General features: G+C 41.2%; 1 pseudogene; it reads right to left on the reverse strand.

Annotated features, from left to right (window-relative positions):
* Positions 1–8,542: 8,542 nt before the first annotated feature.
* LOC130860905 (FYVE, RhoGEF and PH domain-containing protein 1-like) lies at positions 8,543–10,773 on the reverse strand (annotated as a pseudogene).
* Positions 10,774–16,505: the final 5,732 nt, after the last annotated feature.

The raw sequence follows: 16,505 nt of genomic DNA on the forward strand, positions 1-16,505 counted from the left end.
CCCATTTTATAGATGAAGTAACTGACATTTAGTGGCTTACCAATGACAACATAAACTGTAAGTGATAAAACAATATTCAAGCATTAGTGTATATGACTCTAATATGCTTTTTTTCAGAAAATAATTTTGGCTTTAAAGGAAATTGAAAGCTAAGAGGCACATTGGTAAACAATAAAAAAAGTAGTAGAATATGGCCTTGGAAAAGTTGTGTTCTCCATGGTGGGTAATGAATAAATAAAAAAGCTACAAGACCACTTAGCAAAGAAACAGTTGTAACAACAGTAAAACATAGTAAGGTAATAAAAAGATAAAGTAAAAAAAAGTTCAACTAATGTATGTTAAAAGACAAACACTTTCCTCATTTAATCATTACACCAACCATAGGAGGTGATGCAATTTTTATTTGTTTCTTCAGGAGATTTTCAACATGAGAAAGCTGAGGTTTAAAAATAGTTAATAACTTGCCTAAGTTACAAATAAGACATTGTTAATAGATAAATAGGGAGTCAGTTCTTGCCAAATGGTAAAGAGGGGTGTACTTTAGACTTTGAAACTCTGATTTAAATTCATGTTCACATAATTTTAACACCAGATGTCTTGAGAAAGATAATTCTTACCCAGAGTGTTTATTTTAGTCATTCGAATCATGTGTGAGGCCTCTAAAATTACTTCTGGAGGGGGGGGGTGTGTATTCTAAAGCTTGGCAGGTGCTTTTGAGGTGTTCTTTTTTTAGAGCGATTGTTCTCAAACATTTTGGTTTCAGGGCACATTTATACTCTTAAAAATTATGGAGAACTACAAACTGCTTTTGTATGGTGACATATGTATGTACTATATATTGTGTATATATATATAATTAAAATTAACACTGGAAAACTTTAAAATATTTAATATTTTGTTTGAAAGCAGCAAAAATAAACCCAGTACATGTTAACTTATTTTAATAAAAATAATTATATTTTCCAAAACAAAAAAAATACTAAAAATAGTTGCATTGTTTTATATTTTTGTAAATTATTCTGTGTGACTTGATAAAAGACAGTTACTATCTCACACCATATGCAAAATGGCTTAAAGACTTAAATGTAAGATCTGATATCATAAAACTTCTTAGAAGAAAACATAGACAGTACACTCTTTGACACTGGTCATAGTAATAATTTTTTGGATGTACCTCCTCAGGCAAGGTTAACATAAGCAAAAATTAACACAAGGGGCTACATCAAACTAAAAAAGCTTTTCACAGTGAAGGAAACAAAAACAAAATGGCTACCCACTGAATGGAAGAAAATATTTGCAAACAATATATCTTATAAATGTCCAAAACATACAAAGAACTCATACGATTAAATATAAAAAAATTAAAAAATAGGCAGAGGACTTGAAAATAGGCATTTTTCCAGAGAAGACAAACACATGGCTAACAGGCACTTGAAAAGATGTTCAACATCACTAATCATTAGGGAAATGCAAATCTAAGCCATAGTGATCTATCTCCTCACACTTGTCAGAATTGCTATTATCAAAAAGACATCAAATAAAAAGTGCTGGTGAGGGCTTCCCTGGCAGTGGTTAAGAATCCGCCTGCCAATGCAGGGGACACAGATTCAATCCCTGGACCAGGAAGACTCCCCATGCTGTGGAGCAACTAAGCCTGTGTGTCACAGCTACTGAGCCTGCGCTCTAGAGCCTGAGAGCCACAGCTACTGAGCCCACATGCCACAACTACTGAGCCCACGTGCCTAGAGCCTGTGCTCTGCAACAAGAGAAGCCATCACAAAGAGAAGCCTGAGCAACACAATGAAGAGTAGACCCCACTGCCCGCAACTAGAGAAAACCCCTCACAGCAATGAACACTTAACACAGCCAATAAATAAATTAATTAATTAATTAAAAAAAATGTTGGTGAGCATGTGAAGAAAAAGGAACCCTCGTGCACTGTTAGTATGAATGTAAATTCATACAGCCACTATAGAAAAGAGTATGGAGATTTGTCAAAAAAAATTAAAAATAGAATTACCATATGACCCTGTAATTCTACTCCTGAGTGTTTATCTGAAGAAAACAAAAACATTAATATGAAAAGATATATGCGCCCCTAAGTTTATTGCAGCATTATTTACAATAGCTGAGATATGGAAGCAACCTAAGTGCCCATCAAAAATGAATGGATAAAGAAGACGTGATATACATATATACAATGGAGTATTGCTCAACCATAAAAAGGATGAAATCTTGACAAATGCAACAACATGGATGGACCTAGAGGTTATTACACTAAGTGAATAGGTCAGACAAAGACAAATACCTTACGATTTCACTTACATGTGTAATTTATAAAGCAGAATAAATGAACAAACAGAACTAAACAGAAAAAGATTCATGGATACAGAGAACAAGCAGGTGGTTGCCAGATGGGAGAAGAGTCGGGGAAGAGGAGGAATAAATGATGGAGATTGAGGTCAAATTTTCACTTATTTACAAAATAAGTGAAATCATGGATATGAAACACACAGTGTGGGGAATATGGTCAATAATTACGTAATATGTTTGTATGGTGACAGATGGTAACTGGACTTATCATGGTGATCATTTTGAAATGTACAGAAATACTGAATAATCATGTTATGTACTAGGAACTAACATAGAATTGTAGATCTATTATACTTCAAAAACAAATAAACTGACTGATTCATAGAAAAAGACATCAGGTCACCAGACGTGGGAGGTGGTGGGAGGGTAAATCAGATGAAGGCAGTCAAAAGGTACAAACTTCCAGTTATAAGATAAATAAGTACTAGGGATGTAATGTACAACATAATAAAAGTAACTAACACTGCTTTACCGTTACATATGAAAGTGTTAGAGTAAATCCTGAGTTCCCATCACCAGGAAAAATTTTTTTCTATTTTTTTAATGTTTCTACATACCGTGATGGATGTTCACTAAACAAATTGTGGTAATCATTTCATGAGGTAAGTCAAATAATTATATGGTACACCTTAAATTTGTATAGTGTTATATGTCAATTATATCTCAATAAAATTGGAAATGAAAATAGAAGACAGTTAAATTCTTATAGCTGTTCTGCATCCAAATTGTGGCTTGTATTTTTTGGCCAATAAATATGAAAAATATTCAGATAATTGTGGGTATTCTTTTCAGATACTACACCAAAACTTTAATCTTTCTTAAAGATTAGTTGCAATGTGGAATCTGATTCCATGTTAGTAAATGTTTTTTTCTCTGTTGCACCAAGATTTATTAATCTATCTTACATTTTGAATGGATCTCTTACCTATGTATTATTTTATTATAATATTATAAAAATAATATTATAGCAATACTCATTTGTCATTTGGAAAACAATGGTTCCCTGAGTTATACTGATCTTCCAAATATTGACATATTTCATTATAATATATAAAAATTACATTAAGTAATTTTACCACCAATCTCATGAGAAAAGCTTTAAGTATTGGGAAGCTGTCAAGTTCATGGTAGTATACACAAATTTTCTAAAATTTTACTTTTTCTTGAAAGCTCAAATTTTATCATTGGCAACAATAATTGTTACTTGCTTTAATAGAAATGGCAGGCTCACTTCACATATTTTTTGAGAAAGTTTCTGCCAATTATTCCAATGTGGATAACCATAGTTTGTAAGTTGTGTTTTCAGATAAAGGAGTTTTCTGTGAATAAAAGTGGCTGTTACTGGAAATTACTGGCATTAAAGAACACAAACTGATCGTTCAGTTTGGTATTGCTGCCTTAAGCGGTGTTAGAGCACCAATTGCGTTACTTGCTCTAAATGACCTGGCAATGATGAAGTTACTGAATATTATAGTCCAAATTAAGAAAGATTTAAGATATATCAAGCACATGTTCAAGAATTTTACTAGAGTGTGGTCCAATATAGTACCCAGAAAAATGTGGTGTCACTTAGTGAAACCTCCACATATTGCGAATATATGTGTAAAGAAAATCAATGGACAAGTTGGCTCCTTTATGAAGTTCATCGGAGGATGTACTATCAGCCATGCTTCCCTTGTTCCAGAATATCTAAGTTTATTTCATTCAGTAAAGTCCTATCAGAGAGTGGTGCAGAGATCTTCAACCTGAGTTATTTAGTGTTTTGAAACTTTGATACAATTGAGGTGGGGGTGATTGGAAGGAAAATAACAAAATGGGGTGTATCAAGCTTAGGACTTGGTCCTGAATAGAAAAGATTTGCTGTTTGGACACTGGCTCTGTTGTCAACATTGTCCTTGAAAGGAATCATGTTGCTAATTCACATCTTAAGGGATAGTTCTTTGAATTAAATAGTCCATGAGGGATAAATATACCTAGGATGTATAACATTTGTCTTTCCTGTGTTCAAGTGGAATTCCATTTTCAAATGGAAAGTTTCATTTTGTGTATATAAGGTAAATTTGTAATTTAATTGAAAAAAATGCTGTCAGAAAGAAAAAAATTAAACCATTACTGCAAATGTCTAACATAGTAAAAAGCAAATAGCATTGCAAAATTATTATTGAAGTAGTTCAGTCTCATTGACCAATTGAAAGGGAGCTGGGGACTCCCAAATTTTGGAGGTACACACTTGGAGAACTGTTATGTTCAACCAATGACCTTAATTAAGCCTTTCTGAATTGTGATATCCTATGATTTTGTTACAGTTCAATTTGGTGTTTCTTTTTTGCTTTGAGTAATTCTGAAAATATGCTTTGGATGTTCCCATTGGTAGGCTAAGTTTGAGTTATATTGGCTTTAGAAAGCCAATTGTGTGTATCTTTTTCCTGTACTGAATCCAGTGATGTCATGTTGGTGGCTTAAGATCAGTCATTAGTATTTATATCAAAAAATTGAGAAATGCTACGAATCAGAGCATTTTGCCCCTGGGAGAGATTGTTAAATGTACACCTGCATACTTTGGATGCATATTTTATACATTTTATATCTTCACTAGTAACATCATATCGGTCTCTTCTCATAGAATGCTAAGTAGATATAGATGCATGTAAGTAGTCCAGGGATTTGTCTGCTACAGGAGAGTTGAGATGATTATGACTTGGGAAAACCCATACCATTCATTTGCATTTATCTCTTCATTCCTTTGATATTTTTACCAGGAGATATTGCACAAGTGGACACTGTCTTAAAGAGTTCGTACTCTCCCATTCCATTGGCTAATTATTTATTTATTTAATTCTGAAAGAAAAACATAAATAGTAACATTTCCAGATGTTATGTCTGTCAAGTAGCATTCTTAATTATAATTAAGAATTACAAATAAAATAAAAAAGTATCCCCGAAATGTAGAATCATAACTCCAATAGTTTATTTGATTAAGAAACTTGTAAACAACAAATTACAAAGTGTACTTGCTAGTAATAATTATTAATTAGTGATCTATGTGTATACATATATATAAAAAACATAGAAGGTGCTAATGTTGAAGAAATCAGTCCATCGAGAAACCAAGCACCACACTCAGAGGGTTGGAGAACTCAGGTTTATTAAGCCGGTGGCCCCAGATGAGCTAACACTCCAAAGTTCTGGGCCCTGAACTCAAGGTGAGTTTTACTTTTATAGTGCACATGTTTACAGAACATGGAGGTTTCCAAACAGAAACTTACAAGAGCAGGTGCAGAACTTTCCATTTTTTGGCAAAACATCTTAAAGTTACATTGGATTGTTAGGTCATCCTCTTTTCCAATTTTTCTTGGCTCAGCAAGCATATTTCACAGAAGCAAAACAAGCGTGGAGTTATTTTCAGCTGAATGCAAGTTTCTAACTTTCCTCTTCAATCCCCCCCTTGATGCCCCTTAAATCTTATAAGGCATCAACTTCTTGATCTTCTAAGCCCAGGGGATAATAACCTCTTAGGGCTAGGAGATGTGTGGTGGCCCTCCTATCTGTGGTGGCCTCAGCTAGGCTGGAAACTACCCTCATGAATAAGGGCAAGAGGCAAGGTAAAGGAGACAGGTCCCAAGGAGGAGTAGGACTATTCCCACAACCATTTTGAATCCCACAAGCATTTGAATTTGGTAGGTAATGAAACCAATCAACCCCCAAATAGTTCTCTGGGATTCCATCCTTTCCAAGTCTGGATTGGGACATGAGCTATTTTAGTCATCTTGTCGGTTATTTCTTCTGCAACCTTGCCCTTATCATCTATCTGTAGGCAGCAGTTACTGAGATTTAACTTCCCACAGGCGCCCCCCCTCTGCAGCCAGTAAGTAATCTAGGGCCAGGCAATTCTGATAAATAGCATTACGCATCTTGGTTTGTTGTCCTGCCAACAAATTAAGAGCCTTGGTCGTTCCATTAGTAATGATTTCAACCACTGCCTGGAGCCGGATAATTCTGTTAAGCATGTAAATTGGGGTTCAGTAGCCCCAGGACCCATCTTCTGCCCAAGTGGCTGGCCATAATATTGGATTATGCATTCAGGAGGCCACTCATCACCTTTCTAGTTTCCAATCTGTAGAGACCTGTGCTTCCTGGTGAGGCCTCTGCCTTCATAAACTGGGACCCCTAATGATTCACCTTGGGCTAAGGGGAGTAGGAAAAAGGAGGGGCGGAGAGTCCCCAATATGCATGCCCCTGACCAATTGGCTGGTGGGACTGAATAGGCATTAGCCCCACAAATCCAATATAATCCTTCTGGAGCAGGCCACTGGCCTTCGGTGGACAAGTCATTCCAACTGGTCTTTAAATTGGGGACGCTTGCTAGAGGGTGAGGATTTGGCTTTGTATAGTTTGGGCTTCCCCACCAGTCTGAAGTATGAGGAGTTGTATTTTAGTGTTTTTGGCCTAGGCAAGTGAAGTTTCCTACTGGAATATTGAATAATGGGCCCCACCGCGCCAGGCCATTCCTGCCGATTATGGAAGTCTTTAAATGCCAAACCCCGACCCTGGTTGCCTTGAATACCCCTGAGTTGTTGAAGGGTCTCTGGGGATCTAATTCTTTAGCTTCCTAGGGCCATTGGTCTCCCATATTAGTTCCTCCACACACAGCAAGAAGTAATCTTCAATGTCTGGGCTATGGTTTCTGCTAGGGCTAGGAATAGGTTTTTAGTTCTGACTGAAATAGGTGGAGGACCGCTTTCTATCTCTTCATAAAAAGAATGGAAGAGCTTGTGTGTAGAAGCCCGGAGTGGAGCATAAATACTCCTGAAACCCAACACAGCTCCTGGGTCAATACCCCGCCCATTGATATAAATACCGATTTTGAGACCATTTTTCCATTTTGATTCTCCAGGGTTGAAAATAGTGAAGTTGACAGAATTACACGTCCCTAGTTTGCAACGGGGGTCAACAGTTCATTTTTGAAGGAGAGCTGTCTTGCTTTGACTCTCCCAGGTTGCCCATGTGACACAACTCCTGTAAGGGCAACCATAGCAGTGGATGGGGCTGGGGCCTCTTCACACATATATTTGTCACCGAGTCGATACTCTTGTTCCCATGACAAGTCCCCACATTTTATAGTTGTCCAGGGGTTCTTGTTAATAGCAGCACACACATCAAACTATACCAACACCAGCCGTTCTAGATTTGTAATTTATGTCCGATTGATCAGAAGCCCTCCTTCTTGGTGCCAAACATCTAGCCAATCTTCACTGGGGGGGAATTGGGGGTCAAAACAGATATATTGGCCCTGCTTGTTGACAAATAGAATAGCTCATTTTGTTATGTACACAGGTTCCTTGGACCTCCCCTTGGCAGGAGACGTGAGTATGGTAAAGTAAGGTCCAAGTGACCCTCTGACCTGATCTAGTCATGCGGATGCATGGAGTACACAAGGGGTCTATTTTGCTTTCTAATGTATTACAGCTCAGTAGGATATAAATCATTACTACACAAGACATTTGATCCCACTTAATAACTCCATTACCGTTGGGTAGATTATAGCCAAAATGACCCTTGTGTTTGGCCTATAGAAAACATCAAGGCCAGTGGTGCAACCAGTCCCTTCAAGGCAGGGTGTCATTGTAACCCTGACTCTCAGATGTCCCTCATCGAATTCCTCAAGCTTCTGCCTTGTGTAGATCAGTCAGCCCTGGAGAGACTGGAGCAGAGCTGAAGATCTCAGACAGGACTCGGTTGTCTCCATAGGAAGACCCGAAGTGGCTGGTTCAGATGAGCCTTGGCAGTCCAGGTCCTTCGCCCTTCCAGAGGTGTTGCTCCCTTCACCTGGGTGTAGTGGATCCACTGGGTGACTCCTGTAACTCATCTCCTGGCTGATAGGGATGAACCCAATTACCCAAAGGAATGGGAGTCCTTTCTAAGGTTTCTCGAGTGATATGGCGGAAGACCTTTCCCAGGGCCTGGAGGTGTCGAGACATCTCCAGGTCTGCTAGTTGTTGGGGGCCTCCCTTGAGCTTCCCTACCACTGGAGGAGGTCTCCCGTATAAGATCTCAAAGGGAGAATAGCCTGAGGGCTTGGAGCAAGTCTAGGGGTAGCATGTCAACCCAAGGTAATTGGGCCTTTTGACAGAGCTTAGCTAACGTAGTCTTGAGGGTCCAATTCATGCACTCAACTTTCCCTGAGCTTTGTGGCCTGTTTCTCTAGGATGGACCTCCAACACTGGGGTGTATGCTAGCTGCAGGCTGGGCACCCCATGCAAGGCCATGTAACAGTCAGTGCACACACGATTGGAGCAGTTGTTGTCATAGACGAGGCGGGCCCGGAACTCGGAGCACTTCCCACAAACCACATGTCCGTAGGCCTTGCAGTGGTGCCTGCGGTTGGTGATGGAAGTGGAGGGCTCCTGGCAGTGCATGCACATGCTGACTTCCTTTTCTCAGATGGGCATATGTGCCCGCTTCCCAAGATCCACGTTCGGAGAGTTGGGGGCTGTGTCTTCATCTTTCCTATTTGTGGAGTTCAACAGTTTGAAGGTCTCTAGTGTCTGTTCATGCATCAGGAGGGTAGAGTTGATGGCCTGGACCCAGTGTTTCTCCTCCTCAGTCCTGGCCTGGAGCCTCAGGGAGCACTGCTTTCCTGACACCAGGAAGGTCCGAGGCAGATTGAGGTTGGAGCTTTCCTTTAGCTCCATGCCATCTACATCGATGCATGCCCGCACGCTAAACTTCTGGCCAAAGAACTTCAGCCTGGGCACACAGTAAAGGAGACGGTCGTTGAATAGTGTAACGGATTGGTCTTGAGTGGTCCCGTTCTTTGCTGACAGCTTAAGGATGTGGCCTTCTTTTATGAGCTCTTTGGTGGCGCTGAAAATGTCAGGTTGCCACAGGCTTCCTCTTTCTCTACCTCATGGATGATTACTTTAAACTGGGTGGAGCGCTCCATCTAGGTGTTGACCAGCTCCACGGCCCCATCAAAGTTTTTTACATGCTCGCCATACATCTTGAGGAAAGGTGCCAGCTTCTGTAGGATGTCTCCAGTGCATGGGTCACAGTCCCATTCCTCCATGAACTTCTCTAGCTCAGGCAGCAGGAACTGCTGAGGGAAGCAGTATATGGAGCAGATGTTAGAGAAGATGCCATGGATGGCGTCAGCTGGGAAGGAACTGTGGTTCTGAACTTCTTCCAGTAGCTGGGCACAGAACTCCTGATCTGGGAGATGGAGCCTGGAAACGCAGCCCTTCTCACTTTGCAGGAGCTCATTGGCAATGTGGATCACCTTCTGCTGTATAGTCAACTCCACAGACTCCTGGCTCTCCATCAGGGGCACTGGGATTTCTCTGTCCTTCTCATCCTCCTCCTCGTTGTCCTCCTCCTCCAGGTCACTGTCAACCTCCTGGGAGCTGTTCTGGTGGGGGTTAGCCAAAGCAACAGGGACACTGTCCAGAACAGGGGGCCCAGGGCAGAGGCTGTGGCTGGTGGGGAGCAGGAGGGGGCATCATCACTGACAAAGCAGGTTTCCTGTCTGTTGGATGGTGAGCTGATGCTGTCAATACCGCTGTCCTGATTGGGCACCTTCTCGCTGTCCTGGGGCCTGGGAGCCAGCAGGAACAAGCAGTGGGAGGCCTCACCCTCTGAGAGCTGGGGCACAGGTGGCTGCAGGGGTGGTTGTGGCAACATGGCTGGCTCTGTGGGACCTGGGCTGGGGCCAGGGGTTGCCCTATCTGAGGTGACAATCACAGGCTCTTTCAAATTTCTCAATTAGCAAGGATACTGCTGCAGAACTGGGGCTGGCCTCTGCCCTGGAAGCCAGGCCCTTGGCTACTCGGGGGTCTACAGGCAGTGGGCAGGATGGCAGGGTGGAATGGGCTCAGGTGGTGGGGGTATCCAGGGCCTCTGCAGGTAGCTGGGCTTTGGAGGGACCTGTGGCTTTGGGTCCAGTGCCTGCTTCAGTGATGAAGGACGCTGGCTGGGGGTTTCAATGGGAGGGCTGGCATCTGAGGGAAGTTGCTGGGGACCTTCTGGATGAGGCTCAAGGCTCTGGCCAGGATTAAGGGACAAACTTTTAACCAGGATCTGGTTTCCCTGGTGCAGCCTAGGCCAGGATTGTGAGCCTTCCAGGTGGTAGGAGAAATGCAGGGCCTGGTGGTGCTGTGCACTGGGGCCACAGGGCAAGACCCAGGGACCTGGAGTGACTCTTAGGCTGGTTTCTGAGGATCCAGCAAACTGGGGCTCCAAAGGGCTGCTGAGAGCTGAGACTGATCCCCTGGGCGCTGGCAGTCTGGGTTCCGAGGCTCCAGGGTCTGAGTCGGCATAGGCCAGTGGTGTGACACCGGGGGAGTTGGCAGTTGGGTATTCGGGCTCAGAAGGCCTGGCGCCCCCTGGGGCTCAGTGGTCCTGCATGGTCCAGGCCCGGGCATGGGGCCCGGGCTCCCCGCTTGGCTCCAGCTCCTGGGGCGAAGGCATGGGCGAGGGAGGTCCGGTGCCTGGAGGAGCAGTGTCCTCTGTCTCGGGGGGTGGGGCTGCAGGCTCAGCCCCACTGTGGAGACTTGAGACCCTGACTTGGGCCTAGGCCAGCAGCCGTGGCAGCTGCGGCAGTACCAGCAGCAGCCGTGGTTACCAGCACTGCAGTGCCAGGCATTGCTGGCCCAGGCCCCATGCAGAGAGTGGGCTCAGCAGGGCTGGGGCCCACTGGGGAGCACTGTCTATGCGGCAGCTGCCAGGTGAGGGTCGGGTGGTTGCAGTTGGCACAGGCTCTCTCCTGAGTGGTGAGCCACTTCCGTGGCCCTGGGGTGAGCAGTCGATCTATTCTGAGTCCAGGGTCTCTTCTTTCTCCCCAAATGGGAATAGATCTGGGCTCTCCTGGCTGGTTGGAAAAGGTTCTTCCTCCTGCCGCAGCAGAGGCTGGGGGGTGGAGGGAAGGAGAGAGGGAAAGGGAGAGAGGTACAAATCTGTCTGGTAAAAGCGGCAAGTCTTTCGGGGAAAACCTAATTTCTCAATAAGTCGGCTCAAAGAGTCAGCTGATGGAAGGGGAGAGTGAGCCTTAAAAGTTTAAGAAAATAATCTTGGCAGAGGGCCCTAGGGCAAAAGGGCCAATTTGGACATACACAATTTCTAAATCAAATCAGTAACCAATTGTCTCTCCCCTCTCTGTCTCTCCCATCCTGTACCAGTGTCATGAAAACAAACAAGGGTGGGTGCCCCCTCAACAGGAGACCATTCAGGTGCACACCTGGCTGCATCCCCATGGGGAACTTAGGTGCCTCTTAGCTTTGACAGGCCAGTGCAAACTCCTGGCCTGGATCTGACTTGCAGGGAGGGACTGGGTCCGCCACAGACAGATACCACCCTGAACCATATGAGGTCACCATGGAACTGCAGATTAGGGCCACTCAGACTCCATAGCCACGTAGGCCATGGAGCCACACAATTGCCCTGAAACGAGGATGAACTAGGGTGCTCACTCACACACACATTCAGACCAGAGTTTATCACAGTGCCTCCCCTCTCTGGGAAGGTCCCTAACTGGTGGGCGCCTTCCCCCTCTGAGAAGGTCCCTAACTGGTGGGTGCCTCCCCCCTCTGGGAAGGTCCCTAACTAGTGGTCTTCTTACTGAAGACTGTAGGAGGTGATCAAGCTCCTCTTCCATCCAGAGACAGGACCTGACTGGGTTCAGTGCCCCGGGACCTTACCTGATCCTGTGGCCATTCCTGGTGAGTTGGTCCATCCCTCCAATGAGTCCGGTCAGGGCCCAGCAGTCAGGAGAGTCGGAGCAATGGTCCGAAGGAGAACCTGGAATACCATCAGGTGGCACTCCTCCTTGTTTGTCTCAGAGCTCCTTCACTCCGACTCGGCCGAGCCACCAGTCTGGCAACTCAAGGGGCCAGCGTGGTTGAAATCTTGCTGGCGCCTCCAGAAATGTTGCAGAAATCAGTCTGTTAAGAAACCAAGCACCACACTCGGAGGGTTGGAGAACTCAGGTTTATTAAGCCGGCGGCCCCAGATGAGCTAACACTCCAAAGTTCTGGGCCCTGAACTCAGGGTGAGCTTTACTTTTATAGTGCACATGTTTACAGAGCATGGAAGTTTCCAAACAGAAACTGACAAGAGCAGGTGCAGAACTTTCCATTTTTTCGCAAAACATCTTAAAGTTACATTGGATTGTTAGGTCATCCTGTTTTTCTGTTTTTCTCGGTGCAGCAAGCATATTTCACAAAAGTAAACAATCACAGAATTATTTTTAGCTGAGTGCAAGTTTCTAACTTTCCTCTTCACTTACAGTAAGGTTATTCTTGCCTATTGCAGTTTGATTCACAGAATGACCCTATTTAAGTCACTTGACTTTTCTCAGATTTTGTATTCTCATTTTTAAATGGTAGGAAATATATGAGTCAAGCTGTATAATACTGAATGTAATTCTTATCCTTTTTTTTGTTTGTTTATTTAAACCCTAGTCATTATTTAAAACTCTCCTCACATGCCATCTGTTTGGAGAAATAGTCCTTGATTTCCTTCTGATTAGAGAGTACCCTATATATGGCACTGACAATATCCACTTAACTATGAACCACTTGAGGACAGAGGCTATGCCTTTCATTTTAAAATTTTTAGGGCAGAGCATTTGACACATAGTAGGTGTTCAATAAATGTCTGAAGGATATATGAGTGAATGAACATTTTGATAAAAAAAATTCCATGATTCCCTGGCCCAAGGCCCTCATTTACTGCCTTGTATTTGCAAAACTATAGATGAAATAACAAATGAATCTTGTTTATCCTACCACCAAATTAGGCAGTTTCCTATTTTAAAAGTGCCTTTAAAAAAGCTATAGAATTAACATAGATGGGCTCTGAGCAGCTAGTGAATGGAAACCAAAGTGTTAGACACACAACATCCCACAATTAACAGGCTTTGAATATTTTAAAATGCCTTTTACAAGCTCCTTTATTAGGAGGATTTTTTAGTGCATTTTAAGATTAATGGTTGCTTTCCTGTGTTCATGTTCTGTTTGTGGAAACAGATGGAATTTTAAGCATTAGAGCTGTAATAAAATTTGTTACTTACTATGACAAAATATTCATTATATGCTGTCAGAGGAATACAGAATCTGAAAAGTTGGCTTTTAAGTAGTTTTCAGGCATAAATGCTTAATTTACTTATTGAGGTAAAAAGTAATGGTGTGAGCTATTGCAACTGTAAAATATATTTCTATTTGCCTGATAATCCTTTTTATTAGCCATAGAACTATGAATGTGTGGGGAGACACATTAGTTCAGCCATAGGAGGGATTCTTCTTTATTATATGCATGTTTTCAAAGAGGAGAGATTATTTACTTTTCAGTGGAAACAACCACAGCATCCTCTCAAAAGCAAATTGTGTTTTCAGGGCAAAGATATTAAATGGATATTAATAGGCATTCTATTCTTGAGCAACTGATTCTGTTGGTTCAGTTACTGCTCCACCTTCAGAACATTGCAGAATTGATGACCTAAAAGGTTTCTAAGTCTCAGATATTTATGGTTTGGATTTTTAGTGCCTTTAAAAAAATATGTAATTTTTTCTCCCTTTAGAAGCTTTACTGTGTCTTTATTTCACAGCTTGGAAAAAGCTCTGAATTGATAAAAAAAACAAAGAAAAAATGGTAAGTTTAGGTGATAAAGTATATCTGAAAATTCAAACAGCCTGGAGGTACCAGATTTTAGAGAAGATAAATACTGAGGTTTCAAAGACATTTTTAAAAATAACCACTATTATATGACTTACATCCATTTTTCAAGTCTCCCTTACCTAAAGATTCTGAGTGATGAAGTTAAATTACATGTACCAGGGTCTCCAACTGGAGATGATGTATGTAAGCGGCACTTTGTGAGCTATTAAACTCTGTAAGAAGAGGACAGGCTGATTATTGCTGTTCCTATGGGTTTAATTACTGATGATGTTAAAGTTTTAGGATAGGGTTGGGGATAGTATCCCAAAATTAAAACCTTAGAGAATCAACTCTTGGAAGGAGAAAGAAAGAGATAGGCAAATAATTTTATGAAGAAATGGCTCAGAGAACATTATTTGAATAACTAACATATTGCTATATATAATGTTATATTATATATATAGTGTTAAATATAATATTTATATAATTGCTTAAGAAGGCCTGCTCCCCAATACCTTAGTGGAAGAAGAGTCCTACAGTGGTTTGGATCTCCATGCTTATGCTCTAGATGGCAACCGCAAATACTGTGAGTTTCTTCTTGGGATTTATCAGTTCCCTTCAGCTCCAAATGCCCTTTGGTATCTTGGATCTTCTTAAGTTTTTAAGGTTTACAACTGCTCCAATTAAAAGTCTAAATAATCTTTGAATTGGAGTTGGAAGACATCGGTCTGTACTTCCTTGATGTGTGTTAGTGGACAAGAAACTTGTTATTCTATATTTCTTTGGGTTTTCATTTTAAAATAAGTATCATATTGCCTAGGTCATAGGTTGATTATAAAGTTTCAATAAATGTTGAAAGAATTCTGTTTCCTGGGAGAAAATCAAGCTGATCTGACATATGAGCAAAGACAGGTTGGGGTTAAGGCTTGTGAAAGTGAAAAGGTCCACAGAGGCTAGGCACTAGGAATGGTAAATGAAAACAACCAGAGGATGAAAAGTATCAGGGCACAGTGCCAAGGGTCTAGCTGTGATCTGGGAACACAGCTCTTCACTGGAGTCAAGCAGAGGATGCTGAGGTTTGTGCTATCTCCAAGGAGACCGAGAGCACTGAGGACAGACTAGGAACTAACCTCAGTATCATCCCTAGCCTAACACCCATAGAGATGGCTTTCTGTAGCTGTGGAGTCATCTTTGAATATAAGCCATATTATATACAATGGTATAGTTTCAACCTTCAGGCTAATGTCTTTTAGCATCAATAGCCTTGCTGAACATAGACTCCTGGGCAGAATGCTACTGTTTACTTAAACTAAAGATGAGCTTTCTGAAAATATTAGATACTTAGCAAGACAAAGCTGTAAATACATAATTTTAGCAATTAATGAACATCTCATGTAGCTAAAGGCAACTTTGCCTCAATATTTAATGATGGGTTTTGTATTTTGTGAGTAACAGAAAGATCTGCTCAAAAAAAATCCTGATTTGTCCTGCAATTTGTATTAGCTTGGGGAAGAACTGTCACGCCATATACTTAGCCACCAGTTCCATTATTTCATTGTACTTTAAAACTTAAGATTTTTGTTAGGTTGTTTCTTCATTTTTTGTGAATTAGAATACTGTTGAATCAATGTGCAATTATACAGTGTTCAGTTTTTTCTAAATATATTTAAATAAAGCTCATTTGTAATTCTGGCCAGGAAAATATGTTGTGAGCTTCAAAGCTAAGATGTAAGAAAAATTCAGCTAATTGGTGAAGTCTAACAAGCCACGCATCCCGTCTTAAAAATTTCATTGTTCTCACTTTATATTAAATTGTACACTTCTCACAGCAAGCCTGTCTTAGCCCCATTTATGAGATAAAGGATGGGGGAATTTTATGCTCTACTGTGTTGAATAAGTAATTGCTGAAAAAATGAATGAATATATAATATACAGCATACAAAATTCTTGGGAAACAGGAAGTCATAAGAAAGTCCTTGCACTTTCTTAATTCAAAATCACCTGCAGATACTGTTATTATTTTTCACTTTACTAAGTGAGGACTTTGAGGATGCACTGGGGAGTCCAGAGAGGAAAGGTTGTGCTCGAATTTTAAGAAATGTCAATAAAATAACTTACAGTAGGAATTTTTCAAAATGTGGAATTCCTGGAAATATAAGGAAAAACAAAATGAGAAAAAGTGAGTTAATAATATGAAATATCTTTTTAAATACGGGTTAATTTTTTTTAGAATAAAAAGAATAAAGGAACTAATATCCAACAGCACATTCCATCATACTATGTTGACTTCCATATATCTGAATTTTAGCTATACCTTTGACAAAAATTTATATATTTTTTTAAAAAAGGCAGAGACTTAGAATGGGTTTAGTTTGTATATATCACCCAAAGATATGGATAAGATCAATATTTTTCTCTTAAGAAAATCTCTTAGATGACATATGTGACAGAGAATTATTGTCTTTAATTATATGAAAAATCTAAAA

This window comes from Hippopotamus amphibius, chromosome 9 (genome assembly GCF_030028045.1).
Source record: "Hippopotamus amphibius kiboko isolate mHipAmp2 chromosome 9, mHipAmp2.hap2, whole genome shotgun sequence".
In the NCBI taxonomy this organism is placed as follows: Eukaryota; Metazoa; Chordata; class Mammalia; order Artiodactyla; family Hippopotamidae; genus Hippopotamus; species Hippopotamus amphibius.